This window comes from Protopterus annectens, chromosome 5.part0 (genome assembly GCF_019279795.1).
Source record: "Protopterus annectens isolate FY-2018-M chromosome 5.part0, PAN1.0, whole genome shotgun sequence".
NCBI lineage: Eukaryota > Metazoa > Chordata > Ceratodontiformes > Protopteridae > Protopterus > Protopterus annectens.
In genome coordinates, this window is record NC_056735.1 from 299,279,992 (window position 1) to 299,306,160 (window position 26,169).

A 26,169-nucleotide genomic window follows, 5' to 3' on the forward strand; every position below is an offset into this window, starting at 1 on the left:
GGAATATTCAGGAACAATTCTAAAGCTAATCTCCTTCTATTAAGTGAGACCCTGGCAAAATTTCATGCCCCCATAAACCCTGAGAACACTTCTGCCTATGACAAACTATTCACAGAAACCCTGTACAAGCATGTTAATAGCTGCATAGAGGCAGTTGTACCCACCATGAAGAAGAACAGAACTTACTCAAGAAACAGGCCACCCTGGTGGAATCAAAATCAATTGGCTGTATAACAGGAGGATGAAAATCATGGCAAAAATTAGGAGATGCAGCCCCCAGCAAGATAAAACTAAGCAAACAACTCAGAGGACAAATAAAGTCTACCAAAGCCAAATTTGAAGTAAGTTTGGCGTCCCAGGCCAAGGACAACCACAAAACATTCTTTAGCTATGTCTGCAACCTCAAAGGCAATACACAGTTGTGTGCAGAGGTCATTGTAAAAGGAGCCGGCTACACTGAGCCAGAAGATATAACAAACCTCCTGGCTGACAAATTCAACAGTCATCCCTCTGCACAAAGGTGGGCCAACTATAGACCCTGGAAACTACAGGTCCATAAGTCTCACTAGTGTTTTATGTGAGGCCATGGAAAGAATTATCATGAAGATGAGCAACAGAGATATAGTAAACCTCCAGACACTGGACCCAACTCAGTTTGGTTTCATCAAGGGCAGATCATGTCTTCTCAACCTGGTGGACTTCTTTGAGAAGGTTACCAAAGTAATGGATGAGGGCAAAATCATTCACACTGCCTACCTTGACCTGACCAAGGTATTTGACACAATACCCCACTTGGGCATTGTTGACAAACTCAAGAGGTTAGGTAAAAATCTGTATGTCACCCGGTGGATAGCCAATTGGCTCACAGACAGGACCCAGGAAGTTAGAATCGAGGAGTCCACCTTTACAAAGATGCCAGTCATAAGTGGAGTCCCTCAGGGATCAGTCCTTGGACCGCTCCTTTTTGGCATTTACTTCTCAGAAGTCAAGGCCAATGTCAGTTGCCCTGGCTGACTAAATTTGCAGATGATTGCAAATTAGGAGCTGTCATTGAGTCTCACACTGACACAAATGTTCTCCAGGAGGAGCTGACACAGACAAACAACTGGTGTCAGAGCTATGGACTAAAACTAAATGCCAAGAAATGCATAATAGTATCCTTTGGAACGTCATCCATCCCTGGTAACTATCATATTGATAACACACCCCTTAGAGTTGACCCAGTAGTCAGGAATATAGGGACACACATAGTAATCTAGCCTTTGATTATCACATGTCTACAGTGGTGAGGAAATTGTTCTGTGTTGCACAAGTTATAAACAAACATATGTCATTTAAGTCCAAGGAAGTCATTGTTCTACTGTATTCGGCATTCATTAGACCTATCATTGAGTACAATACCCCCTTTGGTATGTACCTAACCAGGAATATCCAGGTAATATGTCCTATGCAGATACCTCAAGGCTCTATCCCTGTATTCTGTCTCCTACAGGCTTTTGAGGGGAGATCTATGCCTAGCATACAGGGCATTGTCAGACCCCACTCTAATGGACCTCCTGCATATCCACAAAACAAACAGCACCAGAATTTTCCATTCTAAAGACTTAAACCTTGCCTGTGATATAAGTAGGACCTGCTGGAGAGATAGGTATGTATCCCAGAGATTACACTTTCCATCATCCATGTGAAGCAGAGTTCCTTCCTAACCCAATTCAAGTGCAACTTGGACAATTGGATGGGAAACCAGAAATTCATCACTAGTTTGGTACCTATGTCTGTAATCTAATGGACACAGCTAACCTGTAAATGGTTCATCACCTAGGCTGTGCTTACACTTATTGATGGTATCAGAACTTGTCAGATATTTGGGATGCATGGCTAGGCTTAGAAAAGCCAGTTACACTCATTAGCCTAGTAAACACCTATGAACCTATATTTCAGTGTCTTCTATCACTAACTTCCAGAGGAATTATCCATCCAAATCTTCTTTTCTATACAGCTTTGCCCCCCTCCTAAAGGTAACAAGGGTTCTACACTTGTACCCCCTGCTAAGTGTACTCAAATTCCTACTTCTCAGAAGCCTCCTTTTCAAGGCAAACCAGGTTCCATCTGACAGCTTGCTTCCCCTTTCCCTAGACCAGAATCCCTTATTCCTTCATCTTTCCCTGTCCCCTTCCCAATTGGTTAAGGGCCACTCAAGACTCTTGGGTTCTGTCCATCATCCGTCAGGGATATTTCATGGTTTGGAAATCCCTTCCTCCTTTTCTAGGCATCCCCTCAACCTCCTCAGGAACAGCTTCCTTTCTTTCCAGAACTGCTTCGGGGCATCTTTCAAGTTGTACCCCATGCCCAGAAAGGGAAAGGGTTTTATTCCAGGATGTTTCTGGTTCCCAGAAAGAAAGGCATCAGGGGACCCACACTGGATCTTTCTTAGCTCAAAACCTTTCTAAAGATATCTTCCTTTCAGATGTTATCCCTTCAAGCCCTGTTCCCTCTTCTTCTTCCGCAGGCTTTCTTAGTATCCCTGGACCTCGAAAATGCCTATCCTCACATTTCTATTAATCATCTTTTCAGAAAGTTTTTACATTTCTCTATTTCTTTCTTGCATTTTCAGTTCTCTTTTTTCTCTTTTGGCCTTTCTACTGCCCTAAGCATATTCAACAAATGCCTCACTCCTATCATTATCTTTTGCAGGATGAGAGGGGTTCAAATCTTTCCTTATCTGGAAGACCGGCTCATTTAGGCTTTGTATCCTGAGGTCTTGATTCAGCACCTCCAGTTTATGGTTTGTCTCTTACAAAACCTTGGGTTTATCATAAACTTTCAGAAATCATTCCTGGTTCCTTCTCAAGATCATGTTTTATCTCAGTTGCAGGATCCAGACCATTCCCATGCAGGCATCACATCAACATAAAGGAGATGAGAGCTCTCCTTTTAGCTCTTCAGACTTTTCATTCTATCTTTCTTCAAGGGCCTTTCAAAATCTTCACAGCCAAGACCACAGTGATGTATATCAACAAGCAAAGGGTGACATAGTCCTACCTTTTTTACTGACTTGCTCTTTAGTAAGGGATCTAGCTGTCCAGTATCGAGTGATTCATTAGGCTGTCTGTAGTCGTTTAGAGAAAAATATAGTGGCAGACTCTTTGAGCAGGTCCAGTACAGTGGATGTTTCACAGAGATGTATTTCTGGATATTGTCCATCAGTGGGTTACTCCACACGTAGATTTTCTTACCTCTCTTTTGAACAGACAACTTCCTCTTTTTTGTGCCAGAGTCCTAAGTCCTCTGGCTTGGAAGATGGATGCCCTATCTTTTCCTTGAAGGGGATGTTTCTCTATGCCTTCCCTCTTCTTCCTCTGATTCTTAGGGTCCTGCCCAGCATCAAGCAAGACTCCCCCAAAATCTTGCTGGTGACTCCCATTTGGCCCAGACAGCATTGGATCCACCTTCTTCTTCACTTGCCAGGGGAAATCACTGCAAGTTATTTCACAGAGTGGACCTTCTCCCACAAGACAAGGGGTCTCCGATCCATCCTCACTTGGCCACTCTTCTGTTGATGTTGTGAAGGATAGGGTTTTGAATCCTTTTAGTCACCTTTTTTGAGGATGTGCTTAAAGTCCTGCAGGAGGCCAGGAAACCCACTACCAGGAAATTACATGTGTCCAAATGGAAGAAATTTTCTATATGGTGCCTTTCTCATAAGCAAGATCCATTTTCTGTGGGTATCCTTCTGCTTCTGTCTTACTTGTATGAATTGCCCCATGTAGGGTTAGCATATTCTTCAGTTAAAGCTCACATTTTAGCTATTTCTGTTTGTCTGCCCTTGACTCCTCCTCTTGCCTGGGTTTGAGGTCAAACAATTTCTTAAAGGTGTCCTTCATATCAGGCCTCCCAGGAAGCCTCTTCCACCTTCCTGGGACCTCAATTTTGTGCTTAAAAAATTGATGCAGGCTCCTTTTGAGCCTGCAGCTTTAGTTTCCTTGCAACATTTTACTTGGAAGACTGTTCTTCTTCTGGCCCTTACTTCAGCTAAAAGAATATCTGAACTGCACACTCTGACTGTTCCTCCTTTTTTAGTTTTTTTTCATAGGGACAGGGTGTCTCTTCATAGGAATTCTTCATTTATGCCCAATATGGTTAATGTGTTGTCTCTTAATCAGTCTGTTAATTTGTCTTCCTTTTTTCCTTCTCTGCAGTCTACTAATGAGCAGGTTCTTCACACTTTGGATTTGCATATGCATAGACAGCTGGGATATTATTTGGATAAGACCATTTGTAAAAATGAGCAACTTTTTGTTTCCTTTCATCACAGATCTCTTGGTTTTGCTGTTTCTAAGCAAATCATATCCTCCTGGATCTCTAAGGCCATTTCTTTTTGATATTCCTTTCATGGTAAATGTCTGTTTACGTCTGTAAAGGTCCATTCTACTAGAGCTGTTGCTTCCTCTGGTGCTTTTTTCAAAATTCTAGATACCAGTTCCATCCTTGAGGGTGCTACTTGGATTTTGTCCATACCTTCACTAAGCATTAGAAGTTGGATGTTGTTTCCAGAGTAAGCTGGCTTTGCCAGAGCTATCCTAGGTGGATTTCTAGGGGGCTAATCTGAGCCTTCCTCCACCCACGTTTCCTTTTGAGATTTTGTGCCCTCCCTTATGTAAAGAATACTGTAACATTGACATGGAAGGACATTGTACAGTTGTGTAAAGTTTCACCATAACAGTAGATGTCTTTCTCTTCATTGTTGCAGTATTCACTCTCTCCCTTCTCCCCTTCTGCTTTGCCCTATTCCTTCTTTTTCCTGCCCTGGAATTCTTTTCCATTTCCTCCTTCTATACGTCTATACATCACCTTTATGCCCTATGCCTGTATATTCCTAAGGCTTTTTTATGCTGGCTGGATGTTGGGCTGCTTTTGGCAGGGAATCCCTTAGGTAAAGGAAACTGCAACAGTGAAGAAAAGAACATTACTGCTATGGTAAGATTTTACACAACTCTACTTTCTCTTGGAATCCCAGCTTTGTAAAACATCTCTCACCCAAGTCAAAGATTCCAGGCACTTTGAAAAAGGCCCTACAAAAACAAGCAAGTTGTCTAAGTATGGAAAAATGTGGATAACCCTGTAGCCTACAGTGAGATATAAGTGGGCCTAGGTAGTGAATACTTTTGGTGCAATGGATAGTCCAAAGTGTAAGGCAGAGACCTCATAATGTGATCATGACACACAAAACCTTAAGAACTGGCTGAAGTATGGATGAATAAAGATGTGATAAGTACTTTTTTAAACCTAGTGTTACTAGGAAACTTGAATGAGGAAGAAGAGGTAAGCGGTTATGAAGTGACATCATTGTGTTACTAGGAAACCTGAATGAGGAAGAAGAGGTAAGCGGTTATGAAGTGACATCATTGTGTTACTAGGAAACCTGAATGAGGAAGAAGAGGTAAGCGGTTATGAAGTGACATCATTGTGTTACTAGGAAACCTGAATGAGGAAGAAGAGGTAAGCGGTTATGAAGTGACATTATTCTGAATTTGGGCGCGTTCACAAGCGAGTTTAGGAAAGAAAGATTCAGAACTGGTCTTCAAGCATTTTCTTTCTGTGGCATTAAAAATGTTCTTGAATAAAAAGCTTTCCCAACCTGAGAAGCAGGAACTGGTTCTATCACTCTCTGGGACAGCATGCGTTAAAGTACAAGGGGAAATAAAAGGGTCTTGTCTGGTGGATGAAGAATTACCCTTGAAAAGGAGGGTTTCCTCCCACTGCCATCTGCAGTCTTAATGAATGATATTTAAAATGCATTTGTCTGACTATCTGCTGTCAAAGGAGAAATGAAGATTCAGACTTTCTGGAAGGGAAAAGGGATGGCCATGGTGAGAGGAGGTGGGCACAAGGTCCCTTAAATAGCTATTCTGACTGGACGGGGGTCCTAATTCTTTTTGAACCTCCCCCCAGCCATTTCTTCTTAAATGACTGTTTACCAGCATTTTCTTCAGACTATTTACTTACTTATTTATGTATTTATTTTTTGTTAAAACTGGATGATGGGTTAGAGAATCCCTTAGAAAATGTGGAAAGGGAGGGCTGAAAAATCTTGCAGATTCCCTGTATCAGCTTACCCCTTTCATTCCACATTTTGATAACCTCTGAAGCAGAGGAACCAAAAGCTTAATTTCTACCCAAAGGAGAATTTAATATCTCATTTTTCACATCACCAAGGAGATACTGAAAATGCAGCCAGGCAGATCTCCTCAAAACAGTACAAGTGGCCATAGCCCTGGAATAAAAATTAGCAAAGTCACACACACACACACACACACACACACACACACACACACACACACACACAGTGAAAACAATGAGTAGTAACCTGTACACAGGAAGAAACTAAATTATTTAAAGTAGTTCTTTCCTCAGAAGTAGATGTTTCAGACAAAACATTTCTCATTCCTTCACAATTAGAATAACATTTAACATATGAGCTTGACAGATTAGAATTCTGAAAATGAAAGTTGATGATACACCTTTTTCACATGCTTATCAATCTTCCTATCCATGTCAGAAAGAGTAGGAATGAAGTTACCTAAGGGCTTAGCAGCACTAGTATTAACTAAAGCTAAAGCAGCTGGGTCAGCTTTGAGAAGAGTGTATGAAAACTTAAAAGACTGAGGAACGTATACATTCTGTCTGCCTTTTTAGGGGCAGCAAGCTGACTATCAGGAAGGCTGCAGACAGTGATACAGATATACTTGAGAGCTGACAGAACTGGGGGAATGGGTGAAGGTTCTGGAAATTCCTTCTGTAACACTAGCACATTCTGGAAATAGTGTCAGAGAAAGATAAAAGCCCCCCCTCCCCATTGTGAATCTGTAACTGAGCTCTCCTCTGAGACTGAATCAAAATAATGAGGAGACAACCTTGTACAGGTCACCCGTTCTCTAATCAGTATTAAAGGATAATGAGGATTGTATACATCTGTAAAATAAACTGAATGCTGCTTAGAATTTCACTCAATCATAAAAATCAGAGATCTAACAGTCAGAAAGTGGTTAGTGTGTTTTTCAGTGCCTGAATGCCAAAGCAGTTATCTTCTTGTCACTTGATCATACTTAAAATATGGATGGATGCAGGCTGGGGAAAGTTTGTGTTGAAACAGAGTATGTTATGTGCACACAATACCTGTTAGATGATCATAAAGTCAAAAAATGGGACGATTTGTGGGGCTTAGTCTACACATGAAAGCTTCTGGCCTGTTGCTGCTTGTTCTCAGTTATTTGTATGGATTTCATGGGCAAATTCAGGAATTATAGAATAAGGAACAAGTGACATGCTACCTAATGTGTGATGCTGTGTGCTACAGGAATGTACCACTACCGTTCAGAGAATTTAAGGCAATGTCTCCAAAAGCACTTCAGAATAGGCAGTAAGGGCATGTATGTCTTATTCCACAATTCAAGGCATGATAGAACATAAATTATTATTCTTTATGCTGCAAGACAGTGTGCCTGAATAACAGATAGCAAGGCTACATACAGTGCATTGAGGCTAGTTAGATATTATATGTTCATGCCCCAGACGGTGTGTGTGTGTTAGAGGACCCCCTGCTGTAATACAAGTCAAAGCTGTGTTAGCTGGCTCATATTTTTATGGGGGAGGAGGGGGGCTGTCATACCGCCTGGTAATTCTTTAATTCTTCAACACTTGGTTCCCTACCTAGTGAGCTGCTGTGCCAGGCGCTTTACATATTATCAGATCATAGCTTGTTATGCAGGGCATGCACTGCCACAATAAACCTAAGGTATACAAAGAAACTGCATACATATACTTATGAATCATTTCTGGCATGCAAGTAACATCTAATTTAGCTTTACATTTCTCTGCTCAGATTCGGTGGAACATCTGTGAATAGGTGCTTTTTTATTTCATTATGCTGAATGACTGAGCACAGATTTTGTATGAAATGATTTATGTCATGCTAGATATTATTTGACATGGCATCTATACCTTGCCGGTATTGGTTAATACTATGCTATGCTATGTGACCATAGATTTATTATTTTAGGAATCCCAGTGTCTGCTTCATTTACAGTATTAGAAATTTACCTTTTCATTTTCCTCCAGTCTTGCTGCCCTTTTGTCACTCTACTGACACTAAATTTCCTTGCAGTGCATCATTAATAATTAATTACCACACTAACTACAGTGAGTAAATACTCCTTCACATCTAATATACTGCAAGAGAGAAAACAAATTATCTGTGATATTTACCTTGGCCTGTTTTCTGGCATGTTGCCTGTCTTTCTGAATTTCCATTACTTTACCAGAGTTGCTGCCTTGACTGAAAGGCAACAGAGTGGTTGTTCAAAATGTGTATTTAAAAAAACAATTGAGCCCCACTTCCATTTTGAGACCTTCATGTACACTTACAGGACTTCTAGAGTTGCTCTTTTCTGTGTTTAATCTTGAAGCAAATTGTTTGTATCTTAACTATTTTCATTTATTTTTCAAGCAATAGGTGCATGCAATTTTGTAAGAACTGGAAAAAAGCTAAAGGTGGACATAAAGAAAGTACAGCTTGCTTCAGCAACTATATATGCGGGCATGCAATGAAACTGGTCAGCTGTATTTTTTAATGCAATAAAATTAAGTCAAAAATGAAATGAAATTTTTGTAAGGAGTGATAGCACTGGTGAAAATGCTAGGAAATTCATGGCTGGGAGATTGGTCAGATTTAATCTGACAGAATTTGCTGGGTTACCAAAATGAAGTTTGTAAATGAAACTGTCACTTTACTTTCAGTGTAGAATAATCCTCCTGGGAAACAAAAAAAAATCTAAGTCTAAGATATTAGTATTCAGTTAAAAACAAAGAAAAGGAAAAAATAAAGACAGACAATGGCTACATGTGCTGCTGATACTGCTAGGTTCGGACTGTTCCAATGCTGGCATTCCTTCCTGCCTCCAAGATTATTCATTTGCAAATTATTTCCTTCTCCCTGCTTCCCTTGTCCTCTGTTTCAGCCTGGGAGTTTCTCAGGTCACTGGGGTTCATGGCCTCCACTATCTCCATGCTTCCCTGGGCCATGCTTTGCATGAGGAAGTTTCAGTGATACCTGAAATCAGTCTGGCTTCTATATCTGCAGCCACTGGGCCAGCTCACTTCTCTGTTCTTTTGTCTCAAACTTGAATTTTGCTGGTGGATTTGTTGGCTAGCTCTCAACCCAGGTGTCCCTTTCCATCCTCCTCAACCATCTAAGTATCTCTTCACAGAAGCATAAGAGTTGGGGTGGGGAGCCACTTCAGACATACTGAATGTACAGGACCTTTGGTCCCCTCAGCAGAGAATGGATCATATCAACATCAAGGAAATGGTGGATCTCATTCTGGCCCTTCAAGGTTTCTATGCATTCTGGGTCCCAGGTTCCTTGATGCATTTATGGACAACACCACAGTCATGTGGTACATCAACAAACAAGGGGGCATGAGGTTCTACTTTCTTTACAGTCTGGCCATTCAAGCATGGGAAATAGCCATCAAATAGCTATCAATCTGCAGGTAACCCTACAGGCAGTCTATATACTTTGAGTGAAGTCTTGTGGCAGATTCTGCCAGCAGGCCCAGGACACAGCCTTATGAATGGATGCTTCACACAAATGTATTTCTGGACATAGTTCATCAGTGCAGTATTCCTCAAGTTGATCTTTTTGTCTCCCCTCTGAACAGGCAACTCCTCCAGTTCTTTTCCAGAGTCCCAAGTCCTTTGGCTTGGAATGTGGACACCATGTCTTTTTCTTAGAAGGGAATGTTCCTGTATGCCATCCTGCCCTTAGCTCTTCCAGGAATCCTTACCAAAATCAAGAACTCTCCAAAAATCTTGTTGCTGACTCCGTTTTGGCCCAGAGAGCACTGTTTCCATGTCTTATTCCATCTGGCTTGGGGCAAACACCACAAGTTATCTCACTGCATGGCTCTTCTCACACAGTACAACGGTACTGTCCTTCACCCTCATCTGTCCACTCTTCAGCTGATGCTTTGGGTGCTAGGGTTTTGATTACTTTCCAAGACCAGTTCTCTGAGGATGTGCTTAGGGTCCTGTAGGAGGCCAGGAAACCTAGTGCCAGATAATCATATATGTCCAAATGGAATAGATTTTCTGTTTGGTGTCTCAAACATCACCAAGAACCCTTTGAAGTGGGGGTCCCCTTGGTTCTTTCATACTTGTGTGAACTACTGTATGCTGACTTGGCATATCCTTCAGTGAAAGTCCACCTTTCAGCCATTTTTGCCAATCTGCCACTTACCTCTCCTTTGTCCTCTAGGTTTGAGGTCAAGCAGTTTCTTAAAGGCATCCTTCATGTTAGACTCCCAAGAAATCCCATTCCTCTTTCTTGGAATTTTAATTTTGTCCTTAAAAATCTGACTCGGACTCCATTTGAGCCTGCTGCTGATGCTTCTTTGCAACATTACACCTCGAAGACTGTTTTATTGGTTGCTTTGACCTCTGCCAGAAGGGTATCTGAGCTACCGGTTTTGATGGCGGTCCCTTCTTTCTTTGTTTTTCATAGAGACAGGGTGTCTGTCCATACAAATCGTTATTTTATGCGCAAGATAGCTAAATAGTTTAGGTAGTTATGCTGAATGAGCATGTGTATTTATTCAGGAGTGGTAATTTCTGTGTATTGGTTAAATAGAGCAGCTGTGAGCTGTAATGTGCAAGTGTCTGCTTTGTTTATTAAGTTACTGCTGGTGCAGCTTCTCAGTGTATTCTGGTCGTAATTCCACTGACTTAGGCATTGCTCTCTTTTTTGTGTCTGTACAGTTGATATATCTAAGTTCATGGATTATAAGGGGGCATGCCTCCCAAATAGGGAGAATACCCTTAGGGACTTACCCTGCAAAAAACACTGTGTGTGTGTGTGTGTGTGTGTGTGTGTGTGTGTGTGTGTGTGGTGGTGATGATGTTGTTGGTACTGGAATGCACTGTGTAATTGCTCATTAGTGTTCACTGTTATGATGGTCACACCTTCTGGAAGTCACCATTGCTGATTTATTTGTCGGAGCTTATTTCTTTGAATCACCTGTACTGCATATTCTGTACTCTTGGAATAAACCAGCTCCCTACAAACTTTACAATGCAGATAACAGTGGCCATCCAAACCTTTCATGGTCATTATGATCTTAAAGTAGTTACAAATCCTAGTTGTCCAGTGATTTTTGTCTCTTTCTGGTCATCACACATGTGTAATATTTACTTGGTAGTGCCCATGCACCAGAAGCATTTAACTGTGCAGATTTTCGCAGAAAACTGTTCAAATTTTTGCCATGTGTTTTTGGTATATTCCTCATAAAATGTATAGTTTTCTGCAAATCATTGACAATTTAAACCACTAAAAATGACACACATTTCAGTTTCAGACATCGTATCCTTCAGAAAATGCATGCTAATGGAACACCTGTTATTCTAGCAGCCTTCTAACTGTATAGAACCAATATTTAAAACTTGTTCATATTTTTGGGCCTTTGCCTCACCCCCATCTTTTTTGCCTTTGTCCAGATTTCTTGTGCTAAAAGGTTGAGATGTATGATTCTAACTGAAGTCCAGCCTTGGTCTACTGACTTCTTGTTTCCTAGTCTTGTCCAAATAGACCTTTATATTTTATTCTAGAATTTTAAACTGAAAGCCATGATAGTCTACATGTGCATTTCACAAGTACAATCTGAATAAATTGATGGTAGGGCGTAATGCTGGAGGCTTAAGGAAATTAGAACACTTGGTCATTCAGTCTAGAACCTGAAAATATATATATATTACAGCACTTTGTCAGTAGTGAACTATTCCCACTACAGTGAAAAAACAATGTATGCTTTTATAACTGGGGGACTGGTGCCTCCTTAACTATCACCCAAACATTGCATTCATATAAAAATACATTTTGTCTGAAAATAAGTGTGTTTTGAATAGAAAAATTGATACCAGTGTAATTCATTGCAGAAGTAAATTAAAAAAATGTATTTTATTATAGAATAGTTATCTTTTTCAAAAAAAAAAATCTGTCATTTCTGGTTAGCCTGGACACCAGCCACCCTTGCAAACTAAATTAAAAATATTTTATTTTGTTAATGCATAATTTATGCCCCTTTAAGGGTCTCGTTTAGATTTACATTTTGGAAAAGGAAAGTGCTAAGTGGATTTGGGAAGGTTCAGTGCTATTTTTATAGTAGGCACAAGAAAAATATCACAGGTAAAGGTGTTAAAACGTAGTTATCCCTGCCAGTATCTGGAGTGGTATTATGTAGAACACCACACCTGACTGTGTGCTGGATGACTGAGTAAGTGGCAGAAATGCATGCAGTTTAACTTTGCACAAGCTGGTACAGCTAGATCTTGAAAGTGTTACTAAGAGTGTTTTACATCTCCAGACATATTTTTAAGATTCTGTTGTTTAACTGCAAGAACACATCCCGAAATGTTTGTTGTAGGAACTCAGTTGACCTTGTGAATATGTTATTCATAGCTGAGAGCCTTCACAACCATTTCCTGGGCAGTTTGCTGCCTTTACTATGAAAAGTGTTGATATGAAAAATCTGAACATGAGAATTGCACACTGATTTATCCTTAACTGGTCAGACATTTTCAGTCCTCAACCTCAGATCAGTCCTGTCTATTAATTTGCTACCTTCAAGGTAGTTTTGTATAGACTTGCTTTTGAATTTGTGATATAGTGGAGATGAAAGCATTTGATTATTAAGAATAATATTTGGATTGCTAAATATTTGTTAACTCATAAATTATCTGCCATACTGAAAGATGTTTGAAATTAGGATTAGTATTTCCTTAGTAAGGTTGATTAATGGAGTGGGCACTTGGGAGAGCGGCTCCACTTTTTGTTCAGGAATGCATATTGAGGGTTTGCAGCTACTCCTGCTATTGGGAACTCAGTGTGAGAATTGAATTGTGTAAATAGTGCATATACCCCATTACCTGCAGAACCTTTGTTTGCCTGTCTACAGTATGGTATACTTTGAAATCTATAAATATTAGACCTCCATTGTCTTTGAGGAATGACATTTTGCTGTGATTCTGACTATGACATCTGCAGGTCCAGAAGAATCCATTCTGTTTATTTGATTAAATATTGTGCTTGAGATATATGTTATCAGGCTGTTTCTTAAGAAAATGGTCCAGGATAAAAATATTCATTTTGATGATGGAGGCATATGTCCATCCATAACCCTAGTACTCCCTGACTGCTTCATATATAAATATTCCCCAGTGAACATAACACTATGGGTCAGCTGAATGAGAAGAAGACTGAAGGAAATCTGACAATGGGTGATCAGGGTGCTTTTCAATTTAAGGTAGTAAACCACCACAGCTGTGGTTCATTACTTATAACAGCATCCCAGTACCAAATATAGTGATGGCTGCCTTGTCCTTACTGATTAAGTACTCTATGGTGAAAAAAATGGAGCCCAAGGGAAGAGTCAACATATATGAGTGGTGAAAAGCTGGAAACCAAGGATGAGTTAACTTATATGGGTGGTGAAAAGCTGGAATCCAAGGGATGAGTTAACTTATATGGGTGGAGAAAAGCTGGAATCCAAGGGATGAGTTAACATATATTGGGGTGGTGAAAGGATGGAACTCAAGGGATGACTTGATCTATATGGGGTGGCAAAAAGGTGGAACACAAGGAATGAGTTCACATTTATGAGGTGACGAACAAGTGGAACCCAAGGGATGCGTTAACATATATGGGCTGGTGAAAATCTGGAACCCAAGGGATGAGTTAACATATATAGGGTGGAGAAAGGATGGAACCCAAGGGATGAGGTAACTTATGTGAGGTGGTGAAAAGCCATAAGCCAAGCCATGAGTTAACTTGTATGGGGTGGAAGAAGCAGCACAAAACTTGGTATAATATCTCTGAAATTATCTAACAAGTTTGGTAAATACCTTAAACAGTTTGCCAGTATAATAAATTCACTTACAATTATTTTATTTATTTATTTATGTATCTGTTTAACAAAGCTGTAAACTGGGCAGTAGTTTCTTTCTGATTTGGTCTTATCCATTGGCCTAGGACAACCTTTGTATGATGTTTATCTGGCTTTGGGTTTGGTTTGCACATACAATATCCTTGTGTAAATTGTTGCTGTTTAGTTAAAGCATTCAGAGGATAAGAACTGACATATTTCTTACCTGTAAACTTATGTGTGTGCTTATACATGCAGGATACAGCTTCATTATACAAAAAAAATTGCATTGTCAACTCCATATGTGCTGAAAAGTTAACATAATTATCAACGGCAGAATTCCTCAAAATGGCAGTCATTTACATTTAATAAATATGATAGAATGTCAAATGATTAATCACCAAGCCTCCTACTTTCTGATCAATGCTTATATTTCCAAGTCAGATAAAGAGAGAGCTTAACTTTATGTGAAACTGCATTTGGGACATTTCATCATAAACTAAATGTCAGTGAAACCCAAATAGTTCCTTACAAACTAGAAACAGCAAGTGGTTGATTATATCTTAAAATTTGGACAGTAAAAGGATAAGGTTACATTTGCTTGGATCTTATTTAACTGTTGTACTTACAACTTAAATGGCAGAAATGTTAACTCCTGATGTTCCTTTCATTTACCTTTATTAACACTGCGCATGTTTATATGGTGAAGTTGCCTAGGAAACTAGAGGCTGTGTTTTTGCAGAATACTTGCTGTGGAACTTGATACATATAAAGCAATCAGAGGACCTTTGTAATACCCATATTCAGAGCATATTTTGCTCTATACAATTTAGATATGAGATGCTAACAAAAACATTTCATACTCCACATTACATCACCATGAAAAATATATATTTTTAGAGTAAAACTGAATCTCACCTTGGCATGCTAGAGATCACCTTGTGTTCAGTGCATGCAGCATTAAATGTTAATGCATCTACCTTTCCATTTTAAAATCCCTTTTGTGAGGCATGATGATTTACTGAATGTATTCAGCTTCCTGTGGAGAAGTATAGAAGCATGGTCATTAATTCTGTCAGCTGTTGAAAAGGGAACAATCCATCTACAAGTCACTTGCTTTATTATAATATTAGGAGAGACAGAGGCAGAAAGTATGCTTTTGAATTTCCTTTTAATTTATTTTACAGTAAAAATAGTAGAATTATCATTAGAAATACCAAGATACCAGTATAGCATACGATATACTGTTTCAGTTTGATACAAAAATTGACTGTTAGATCATGTTATTTAGCACAAGTCAATTCATCAATAAAACAGTGGAATCTATACAAAGAGTTATCAGTACTAATTTAAAAGAAATATTCAGAAATGAATATTAAGATTTTACGTGATGGTCTAGATAATGTCCCTTTCATATTTTATTGCTGGCACCCTGTTCTTGTGATCATATATTCCATTTTTTGCAGCTTTTAGTGATAGAGTCACTTTTTCCCAACACATCTGGTGTTGTCCATTGAGACCGCGTCCTTCACAAGCTACTGTGCATTCTAACAGTTCAGCAGAAATACCGGGATACTTCACAAAAAGGTAAAAAAGGAACAGCAATGTTTTGATATAATAAAAACAGTGTCCATCAAGTGGTATAAACTTTGATCACCTCTGAAATTTTCTACCACTTGTCAATATTTTATTCTATTTGCTTTTATATTTTACAGAAAATGTTGCTTTCACTTTGAGGCATTCCTTGAAGGTTCTGTAATGTATTTATTTCTGCTGGAAATATTTTGAATTCATGTCTCTTGGCAACAAGAAGGAATTTAACATTGTAGTTTCCTGCTTTCTACTCAAAACTTTATGCTTTTATTTTTTCATTGCCTGTCTTTATAACATGTCTACGTAGCATACTCTGACAAAGAAAAACAATGAAAAGGTAAAACGCATCTAACACCTCACTTACCTCTGACAAGAGTGTAATTAAACAACTAGTCGAACAACCAGCTAGACTAAGTCACATTACAGGCAACAGCACAATATTATACCCAAGCTTAACTTACATTAAAAACAGATGCCTAAAAGTAGACATCCTTCCTAATCAGCTTAGTAGCCACTGTCCAGTAATCTTGACATGGTCATTCAGTACACTGAAAGAAACACCCAAGGTTGTTGTTACATGTCAAAGCAGAACTAATGCCTCCAGTCTGTTAATTGGACTACATAATGTAATGACCCAAATCCAAACACTGCATTAACATACTTCATTTCCAGACTGGACACAATACAGGACATTGTCTTCCCTGTAGTGCAAAGAAGACTTAGAGGCCAGAAATGCCCCTGGTTAACAATACGGTTAAAAAAATGTAGGCTACTTGGAAACAAAACACTTTGGACAACCCCTTCCCACATTTCTGGAATATCAAAAGGCAGTCAGAATTGCCCCAGCTCTACAAAAGCTACTTACTTCCAAAACATGGAAGAAGTACTACTATACTCCCAAAAAAAAAAAAAAAAAATCTGGAAAGAGCTTAAATGCATAGCTGGTGATATAATTGTCTTATTGACTCATCACCCCCTTCAGCTACAATTCCTTTCAAAAATAGTTTGGACTTTTCCAAAAACTGTAAGCATGTTTGTCTTACAACAATTCATAACATTGTCAGCAATATTTCTCCCATGTCCCCTTTCTGTGCTTTACCCAAACAATGATAACACCTCTCAAATTTGCCCCCCTAATGGTGTTGTCCCCCACTTTCTATTTTACGTAGATAGTGAAGGAAACTAAAAAATACTAAACAAATTGAATGCTAACTCAGATACTAGACTTTTTCAAACTGCATCCTCTCTTTCTAAAAATGTCTTAGGTTCATAGGTTCATACTAGGCTATCTGCCCTAGGGCATTTATAAGCCTAGCCAGAATGTGTTTGGCTTTCGCCACCCATTTTAAATAAATTTTGCTATGCCCTTTTTTTGAGGTTAGTATACTGTGCCTCTGTCTAACAGTGACACAGAAGTCATACCCGGGGTAAACCTACGATCTCCCATCCACTCATCAAGATTCCTCTTGAAGAGAGTTAATGAGGGACTCTGCCTAACCTGGACTGGGATTTTATTCCAGAGTGAAGGGAGCCTCTGGGTTATGAATCTGTCCCTCCAGCATGTCCTATTTATTTCAGTGCTGAGGTTCAAGTCTCTCGAGCGTGTAGCTCGATAGGATTTGGAATTTCTGAGGTGCAGCATGTCCATTAATTCTGGGTTGGACATGGCTTTATACGTCAGGCACAGATCGCCTCTGAACAGGCGGTATGCCACTGAGTAGAGCTGGAGTTTCTTTAACCGGGCAGCATATGGCATCTGTTTGAGCCCTTTGATCCTCTTGGTGAGGTACTTTTGGGGTCTTTCCAGTTGCTGCAGGTGTCTGGTAAGGTACATCCCAAAAGGGGCATTGTACTCAATTATGGGCCTGATGAGGGATGAGTAAAGAGGCACGATGACCTCCCCTGATCTAGATGTGAATCCCTTCATGATTAGGTGGGCTATATAAAATGTTTTTCTAACCACTTTGGCCACGTGGTTGTCAAATGAGAGATCGCTATCAACTTGGGTCCCCAGGTCCCTAATTACTTCTTCTGTACTTAATGGATTACCACCTATGTGGTAATTTGTGGGCACTTTGTTTTTGCCAAAGGGGATGACTATACACTTTTTGACGTTTAGCTTGAGGCCATGGCACTGGCACCAGTTGTCTGTTTCTATGAGGCCCTTTTGGAGGATGCTTGTGTCAGTTGGAGAGTCGATTATGGCACCCAGTTTGCAGTCATCTGCGAACTTGGTCAGCCACAGTCCTTCCATGTTGGCCTGTACCTCCAAGAAATATATACTGAACAAGAGAGGTCCCAGGACTGAGCCTTGTGGGATGCCACTTGTAACTGGTTTGGAGTCTGACATGGCTCCAGCAATTCTAACCATGTGGGTTCTGTCCTTGAGCCAGTTTGCAACCCATCTAGTGACATAGGGGTTTATATTTAAGCTGGTGAGCTTATCTATAATGCCCGAGTGGGGTATTGTATCGAAGGCTTTTGCGAGGTCCAGGTAGGCTGTGTGGACCACCTTCCCCTCGTCAATGGCCTTGGACTGTTTCAAAGAAATCAACCAGGTTTAAGAGGCAGGATCTGCCCTTAACAAAGCCGAACTGGGTAGGATCCAGTGTCTGTAAGTCCCCAATATCTTTATTTATGAGGTCCATGATTATCCTTTCCATAGCTTTGCAGACCAAGCTAGTCAGGTTTATGGGGCGATAGTTTCCAGGATCTGTTGAGGCACCACCTTTGTGGAGAGGGACCACAGTTGCTGTATGCCACTCTTTGGTTAACAATACGGTTAAAAAAATGTAGGCTACTTGGAAACAAAACACTTTGGACAACCCCTTCCCACATTTCTGGAATATCAAAAGGCAATTCTCTTCCTTCTCTGTCTCTAAACCTGTCTCTCGTGTTCATTTTTTCCTTATCTTCTAAAACATTTCCCATCCAGTTCAAACACTCCATCATAATCCCACTCTCAAGTGTCTCCGCTCCTAAAGACTGCAAGGATTACAGACTTATCTGAAATCTATTCACTCTAACAAAACATTTGAAAACATAATCTGCAAACAGCTGTTCAAATACATAAACAAGCATGGTTTACTTTGCAATAAACAACATGCTTTCCACAACTTATTCAACACCTGTCTGTAATGAACATAATTTTTAACAACATCAAAGACAGCTAAATTATTGGTGGCCTTTGTCTTAACATAAGAAGGGCATTTGGAACAGTGAATCACCACCTTCTACTTTGAAAACTTGCAGAACTAAACTTTGGAAGTAATACTATACGTGGTTTAAAAGCTATCTCAGAAACAGAACTTTCCAGATACTTGCCAATAATTCTCTCTGAAACAGAGAAACCCTTAATACCAGTGTCCTACAATGATCTTTCCTATGACCCTACTTTTTTCCTCTCTCTTTATTAATGGTTTAATGCACAACCTTTCAGATTTAAATGCCATTATGTATACAGATGACTGCTATGCCTAGTCTCTAGATCTTCAGCTGTCAAACTCCAACAAGACCTGAAGGCTTCTTTCTCCAAACTATGTAATTGACTATACAATAATAGGCTTCAAGCTTACCCAAAAAAATCCAAAGTTGTGGTGTTTGCATGTACAGAAAAAGCTTCAGGGTCTCCTTCACTGGCATTAAAAGATACCAGCAACCTAGTCCTAATGTTATTGAGCAAAAGATGTTTGGCAGCACTTTAGACCCTACCTTAGCTTTCACCTGACATGCAGCAAAGTGGCAACAGAATAGTTGTCCAACTAAAATTATACTATACGATCTCCTACGTCCTGTCCCCTCTGCACTTTGTGCATTAACCAAAAACATTCTCATCCCTAAACTTGAATATGACCTGCAGCTAATAACAATCTGCTCCACCTCCAACAATCTTAAAATACATATGACTAATAAGGTGTGCACATCTATTCTACTTTTATTGATGCCCACCCTCACTACTGTAACCTCTTGAAAGGTTTCAACTGGTTATCAGTATATGGCAGAGCAATTCCACTACTTAAAACATTGCTTTTCAATGTTATCAAGCAAGGTCAGTGTCCTCATCTTAAGTCACAACTGCTCATTAGAGATCAAAGTAACTATCTTAAAGATAATCATGATGATTAAATGACCCTGGTTTGACCCAACTTCTGAACAGCCACAGTGGAAAGGGCACTAAAACAGTTGGGCCTATCACTATAGAACATCTACCAACGGAGGTTAGGTGGAAGCGGACACTGCTTATTTTAAATTGTAAGTAAAAGAAGCACCTAATCAAGGGAATGGTTTGAACATGTGTTCAGGACAATGGCTAATTTTGTAAAAAAAACTTGCAGCAAATTGTATACTACATAATGTTACATCCTAATTAAGTTGTATGTCATTGAATGTTCATTGCTATACTCATGTACTTCTTGTTCCTGTTTTCATTGTGTAATATGTTCTTGTTTTTATTGTATTAGGTCAAGACTGTCTGTACATCATTTCTCATAATTGGAATGCAGCAATTTGTATTTCTTTTTGGCCACTAAATGTCCAGACCATGGCTAAAAAGGGTCTGATAATCAATCCTCTTACCTGGTTATTAAATTAGATAGATAGATAGATAGATAGATAGATAGATAGATAGATAGATAGATAGATAGATAAAATGTTTCGTGGAAAAGTCTGTCTTATAATCAACTTTCTCTGTAGTTGAACTTCATCACTGAATCTCTGTTTAAGCACCTTTTCTTTCACCTTTCTGTCTCTCTCCTTCTCCCTCTGTATTCATTTCCACTTCATTTTGTGCGATGCTATCTTGGAAAAGTCAATTTCTTGATAAGAAAAGAGCTTACTTTTCTTCTTCTTCTTCTTCTTCTTTCGGCTTTTCCCGGTTAGGGGTTGCCACAGTGGATCATCTGTCCACTCATGATTGGCAGTGGAGTTTTACAGTGTCGAGTTGCCAGCCTAACCTTCCACAGAAGGCACACACACACTCACACCTAGGGCCAGTTTAGAATGTCCAATTCACTTACTGCATGTCTCTGGGATGTGGGAGGAAACCGGAGCACCCAGAGGAAACCCACGCGACCACAGGGAGGACATGCAGACTCCGCACAGAAGGCACCCCAGCTGAGAATCAAACCAGAGAACCTCTTGCTGTGAGGCGACAATGCTAACCACTGCACCACCGTAGCCGCCCTATAAGAAAAGAGCTTACTATTTCAGCTTAATTCACTTCAGTTTCACTGAATCAGTGTGGAGGTGACTTGAGTTAATTTTCCATCCAGCACCTTCTACAGCTGACTTTTGCATATTTTTTTTTTTTTATTCATTTCTTAACCAAATAATCCCACTAGACATCAATGTCCCTTATAAGGAGTTACTCAGAAGCACTATCTGGTTAAGTGACTTCATGAAATCACACAATAGGTGAATGGAGGGAGAAAGAATCAAACCTTGTAACCTTGACTACTGGAAGTAGCTCAAAAATGGCTCCTAGCCTTAATCCTCTTTACTAATTGACAGATAATGGCCCTTCTGAATTTGGTCATAGTAAGTTACAGTAAATCCAGCCTGTGAAGTATCATAAGCTCACTAACTCTGGCTTCATAGCATAGTGAGATGTAACACTTACTGTGACATAGATGGCCTGAGGTTAATTAGAGTCTCCAGCATGGTAAGAGCCATGGAGGGTGGAGGTGGAAATATGTGGACATAATGTTCATTTATAAGACAGAAGTTTAAAGGGGTACACATAACTGGTTTACCACATTTCATGATTTCACATCTTAATTTCATAGGTGTTTTCTAGGCTAACAACCACAAGGGCCTTTTTAAGCCTAGCCATGCATCCCAAATCTCCGATAAGTTATGATACCCTTGATAAGTGTAACCAAGGGCTTGGGAGATGAAATATTTACAAGCAGGGGCCTGGCAGATGAACCATTTACAGGTTGCCCGTGTCTAGATTTGGTAAGTTCCTGAAGGTAATAGACAAATGTGTGGTCTAAATCTATTAAAATGCCTTTTGAATGTCTGCAGAAAAGTATTTTTCCATTTTATTTTCACTGACTGCCTGCCTGCCAACCATCAGCTTGCCCTCCATGGAATAGCCCAGTTATTCCTCCAGGGGTAAAAATTCATCATGCGATGCAGTTAACCAGTCATTCCTCATGGATTTTTTTTGTATGACCCTAACACTCCACATGCAGCTAATGTGCTCATTCACATGCACAAGGGCTTGTTATGCCTTCCTGTCTGGTCAAGCAAGCATGTTCATAGGTTCATAGGTTAGTACTAAGCTAACTGCCCTTGCGAGCCATTTTAAGCCTAGCCAATTATCCCTTGTGAGACTCAAACCCTGCACCTTGTGTTTGTAAGGCAAACACCTTAACCATTAGGCCACCACCCTTATACCTGCCACATGAAGCTCCATGACATGCTTAGTATAGCGTTTAGGACAACTTGAAATCTTAAAAATCAATATGAACAGTATAATGCAGGGTATGATAATTAACATTATACATGTTGTATATTTTATATATGGGTCTGTTTTGTATGACTGAACTGCCCTAATGCTGAATGATGTAAAACACCTACAAAATAAGTTCAATCAAGCAAAATAGTGGGGAAAAAAAAACAATAATATCAAGAGAAGAAAACTGTTTCCTGTCCTGATATTAAAACTAAAACCCCCATAACACTAACCTCACATTTGTCTGAATAGTGGCAGTGTTGCAGGAAGCTTTAATGATGTTATGGTGTAGGGTTAGGGTTGGGAGAAGGAACAGCTTTAGAGTTTATTGTTAGCACTCATTACTAAAGATGGCTGCACCACCTTAGTGTGGGTACCATGAACCAGTGCCTCACTCCCTCAGCTCTTTATTTGAAGAGCAAAAATAAAAACACTTCACTGTATCTCTGTTAATGATTCATGTTCCATCCCCCATGCTCTTCCATTGAAGAACAAAACAATAGACTGATATTCCTCTCAGTGCCACGCCAACCTGATGGCCAGATGCACAACATGCCTCCCCCCTCCTGCCCAGCCATTTAGGTCCCATTTCTGTGCCCTGCCCCCCTCTCTTTTAATAAAAATGAATAAATAATTATTCTTATAAACTACAAATATAGCAAACAGTTGCTACAGTTTATACTCTGCCTGCATGGAGTGCAATGGTACTCAAATTTTAGTAAAAAATAATCTTGTTATAAATTTTAGCAAACTGCTTGCTACAAATATATCCAGCAGTTGCTACACTTTATACCCTGCCTATACAGAGTGCTACAGCATTTAGATTTTAGTTAAAAAAAAAAAAACAGTCTTTTTTTTTTAACTGTTAACCTGTTGCAAACTGTTTGCTACCGCTTAAACCACATATGGAGTGCTACATTGCTCAAGTTTGACTGCAAATACAATAATAAAATACCGGCTTTTGAAAGCCTATATTCCATTAGATATACGCATCAGCTGGCCACGCTCCAAACCCTTTCTGCCCAGGGCAGTTGCTCTTCTTGCCTCACCGTAGCTATGGTACTGGAATTTAAGGACTGTAAACATTCCAACCTCAACCTACTCTAGGATGCAGAGCACATAAATGGGACCTGAATCGCCAGTGCCGGTGGAGGCCATGTCTTTTTTTTTGGCTGTTCACTTGAAGAGCTGAGGGGATGTGACACTAGTTTGTGGGACTGGCACAGGGTGCTGGTTGAGCCAGCTCTGCTTGTGATGTATTCTGTGAAGGAAATTTGTCATGGTACAGAGATATGTGAAGGCAGCCAGGATGAAAGTGTGTGACTACAGAAAGATGGATTTGAACTTAACAGGAAGAGTCTAAGGCGGAAATTTTGAAAGTTGAGAGAAATTAACATCAGTATCAGACCAAAAAGTTTAGAGAGAGACTATACAAGAATCACTTCATACAGTGAAAGTTATTTCTAATATCATCTTTTACCTATGTAAAAAAAATGGAGAAAATGCTTATAAAGGCCTTTCTTAATTATTCATTGTTACAGAGCTAAAGCCAAATTCTCTGCATATTTTCATTTATATATTCATTTCATATTCCCTAATCTTTGAGTAAAGAAGACAATCTAATGTATGTAGCGTAGTCTAGACCAGTGATGTCTGAGTGGTGTGTCTGGCCACAACACCACAGGTGACCCTGGTTTGGTATGATGAATGGATTTATAAGGAACAGCCAGTGTGTGGGCTGGAAAATGTCTGGGCCTATTACCTTGGGATTACATAGTGAAACCTTGTTCCCAGGGTTAATTGGAGGCCATTATGAGTGAGTGGCAAGCTTTGTTGCTCTGCCTATGAATGGATATGGATGTACCTGTAATAATTCGGAAGACATACCTACCTTTGAGTGTTGGGTAGTGGGGCAGAATTGCTAGGGCCAAAGCGAAAAGTCTTCTGTACAAATGTAATGGTAATTAGGAACCTAATGCCCAGATGTTGCGGATTCATGCCAAAATAAAGAATTTCACAGCAAAGAAAGCACGAAAATCAAAGGAATAAACGTATATACCCAAAACATAAAAAGAAAAAAAAGTGATAGTGGCAACAAAGACAATTGTGCAACAAAAGTACAACACTGCCAATTATACACTGAAATACTCAATCTATAAAGCCATTAACATACTCCACTCTCTAGGAGTATATCTCTGCATCATCCATTAACTCATAATTGAATAACATTCCTGATGGTAGTGGCTTCCCATATGTGTGACTTCATTTTTGCAATGATTTTACTAGTTGTGATAGTAAAAAAACTCAGTCAAGCAACATATCTAATATGGGTTCCTATTATTTAAGTGAATGCTTAAAGTTGCGAACGCTGTTTCGTCAAATGTGTTTACGTGAAATGGCAAAATGCCGAAAGCACGGAACAGCGATTTTTTTTTCATAGGGAAAAAAATCACTGGGCCGTATTTGGGACTTTGCCATTTCCTCCACTGTGGTGCGATCTCAGAGTTCAGTATATTTAAGTAGGGGGTGCTGGGGGCAAAGCTCCCACTTTATTTTATGTTTGGGTATTTTTTTTTTTTTTTAATAGATCAGTGATTTTTTTCCCCTGGGAAAAAAATTACTGATCCGTGTGTTAGACATTTTGAATTTTCGGAGTGTTTGGGTCAACTATATAGCATTCGCAATGTCAAGCATTCGCTAATATAATATAGACCCTCTAATATTTGCCCCTAATGACAACTGAAAAACAAATATGGTCATTTGATGGGACCTTGGGATTTTTGTATTCAGTCTAGGTAAAGATAAGATAAAAATAATTACATATAACTTGACAAGCGGTCTTCTTCTTCTTTCAGCTTTTTCCCAGTTAGGGGTCGCCACAGCAGATCACCTGTCCACTCATGATTGTCAGTGGAGTTTTACGGTGTTGAGTTGCCAGCCCAGTGCCCAACCTTCCACAGAAGGCACACACACACATGCACTCATACCTAGGGCCAATTTAGAGTGTCCAATCCACCTACAGCATGTCTTTGGGATGTGGGAGGAAACCGGAGCACCCGGAGGAAACCCACATGACCACAGGGAGGACATGCAGACTCCGCACAGAAGGCACCCCAGCCGAGGATCAAGAGAACCTCTTGCTGTGAGGCGACAATGCTAACCACTGCACCACTGTAGTTTTTTTTTTTTTTTTTTTACTGTAGTATTTCTCTGCACTTGTGGTCTCAGATCTACTGCACTCTCTCCCTCCCTATCTCTCATGCACACATACCACATGCACGCACAAACACACACACACAGATTCTGGCACTCTTGTTATTTAAAACCTTTAATAAATACAGCAGTAGGGATAGTATACTGCTGGCAGGTTAGAATCACATCACTCAGAATGGAGTATCTTTAAAAGAAAATGCAATTTTTCCACCAGATGCTGATAACCTCTGTGTTCTGTCTCATACTGCTTTCCATAGAATTATATCATAAGAACATGCCGCACTGCCCTCAATATCATTTTAACCATTTTGTTTTCAGGATTGTGTGAGTCACTATTAGTATATAGCACCCTTCATCAATGGCTTTGGCCACCGTGCTCTATCTCATAGGTTCATAGGTAGGTACTAGGCTATTGGCCCTAGGGCCTATATAAGCCTAGCCAAAAATGTACCCTGGCTTTTGCCACCCAAGAACATGATTTTCCTGTGCCCCTGTCGAGCAGAGCCACAGAAGTGATCCCTGGGGTGAATTTCCTATTTCCCGTCCAATCATCAAGATTTTTCTTGAAGAGTGCTAATGAGAAGCTCTGTTTGGCTTAGATAGGTAGTCTGTTCCAGAGTATGGGAAGTCTCTGGAACAGGAATCTATCCCTCCAGCATGTTCTGTTTATTGTGGTGACAAGGTTTAGGCCCCTAGAGCGTGTAGCTCAGAGGGATTGGGATTTCTTTAAGTGGAGCATGTCCAACAGCTCCGGGTTTGACATAGCTTTGTATGTTAGGCAGAGATTGCCTCTGAGTAGGCGATATGAGATGGAGTAAAGCTGGAGTTTTTTGAGATGGTCTGCATAGGGCATCTGTTTAAGGCCAGTAATCCTTTTTGTGAGGTATTTCTGTGGCCTTTCCAGTTGTTGTAGATGTCTTGTGAGATACATAC

The 26,169-nt window shown here is 39.8% G+C and overlaps 1 protein-coding gene across 6 annotated transcripts in view; it reads left to right on the plus strand.

The window, feature by feature from the left end:
• Positions 1–26,169, plus strand: part of CNKSR2 (connector enhancer of kinase suppressor of Ras 2) — a 2,909,208-nt gene that overhangs the window by 2,728,451 nt on the left and 154,588 nt on the right. Inside the window, exon 22 of one of the 6 annotated variants that reach the window (XR_006364961.1) lies at positions 15,440–15,560. The exons of the other annotated variants lie outside the window; for them this stretch is intronic. The gene's annotated coding sequence lies outside the window, so the exon portion shown is untranslated. The remainder of the gene's footprint in view (positions 1–15,439; positions 15,561–26,169) is intronic. 6 annotated transcript variants of the gene reach the window in all.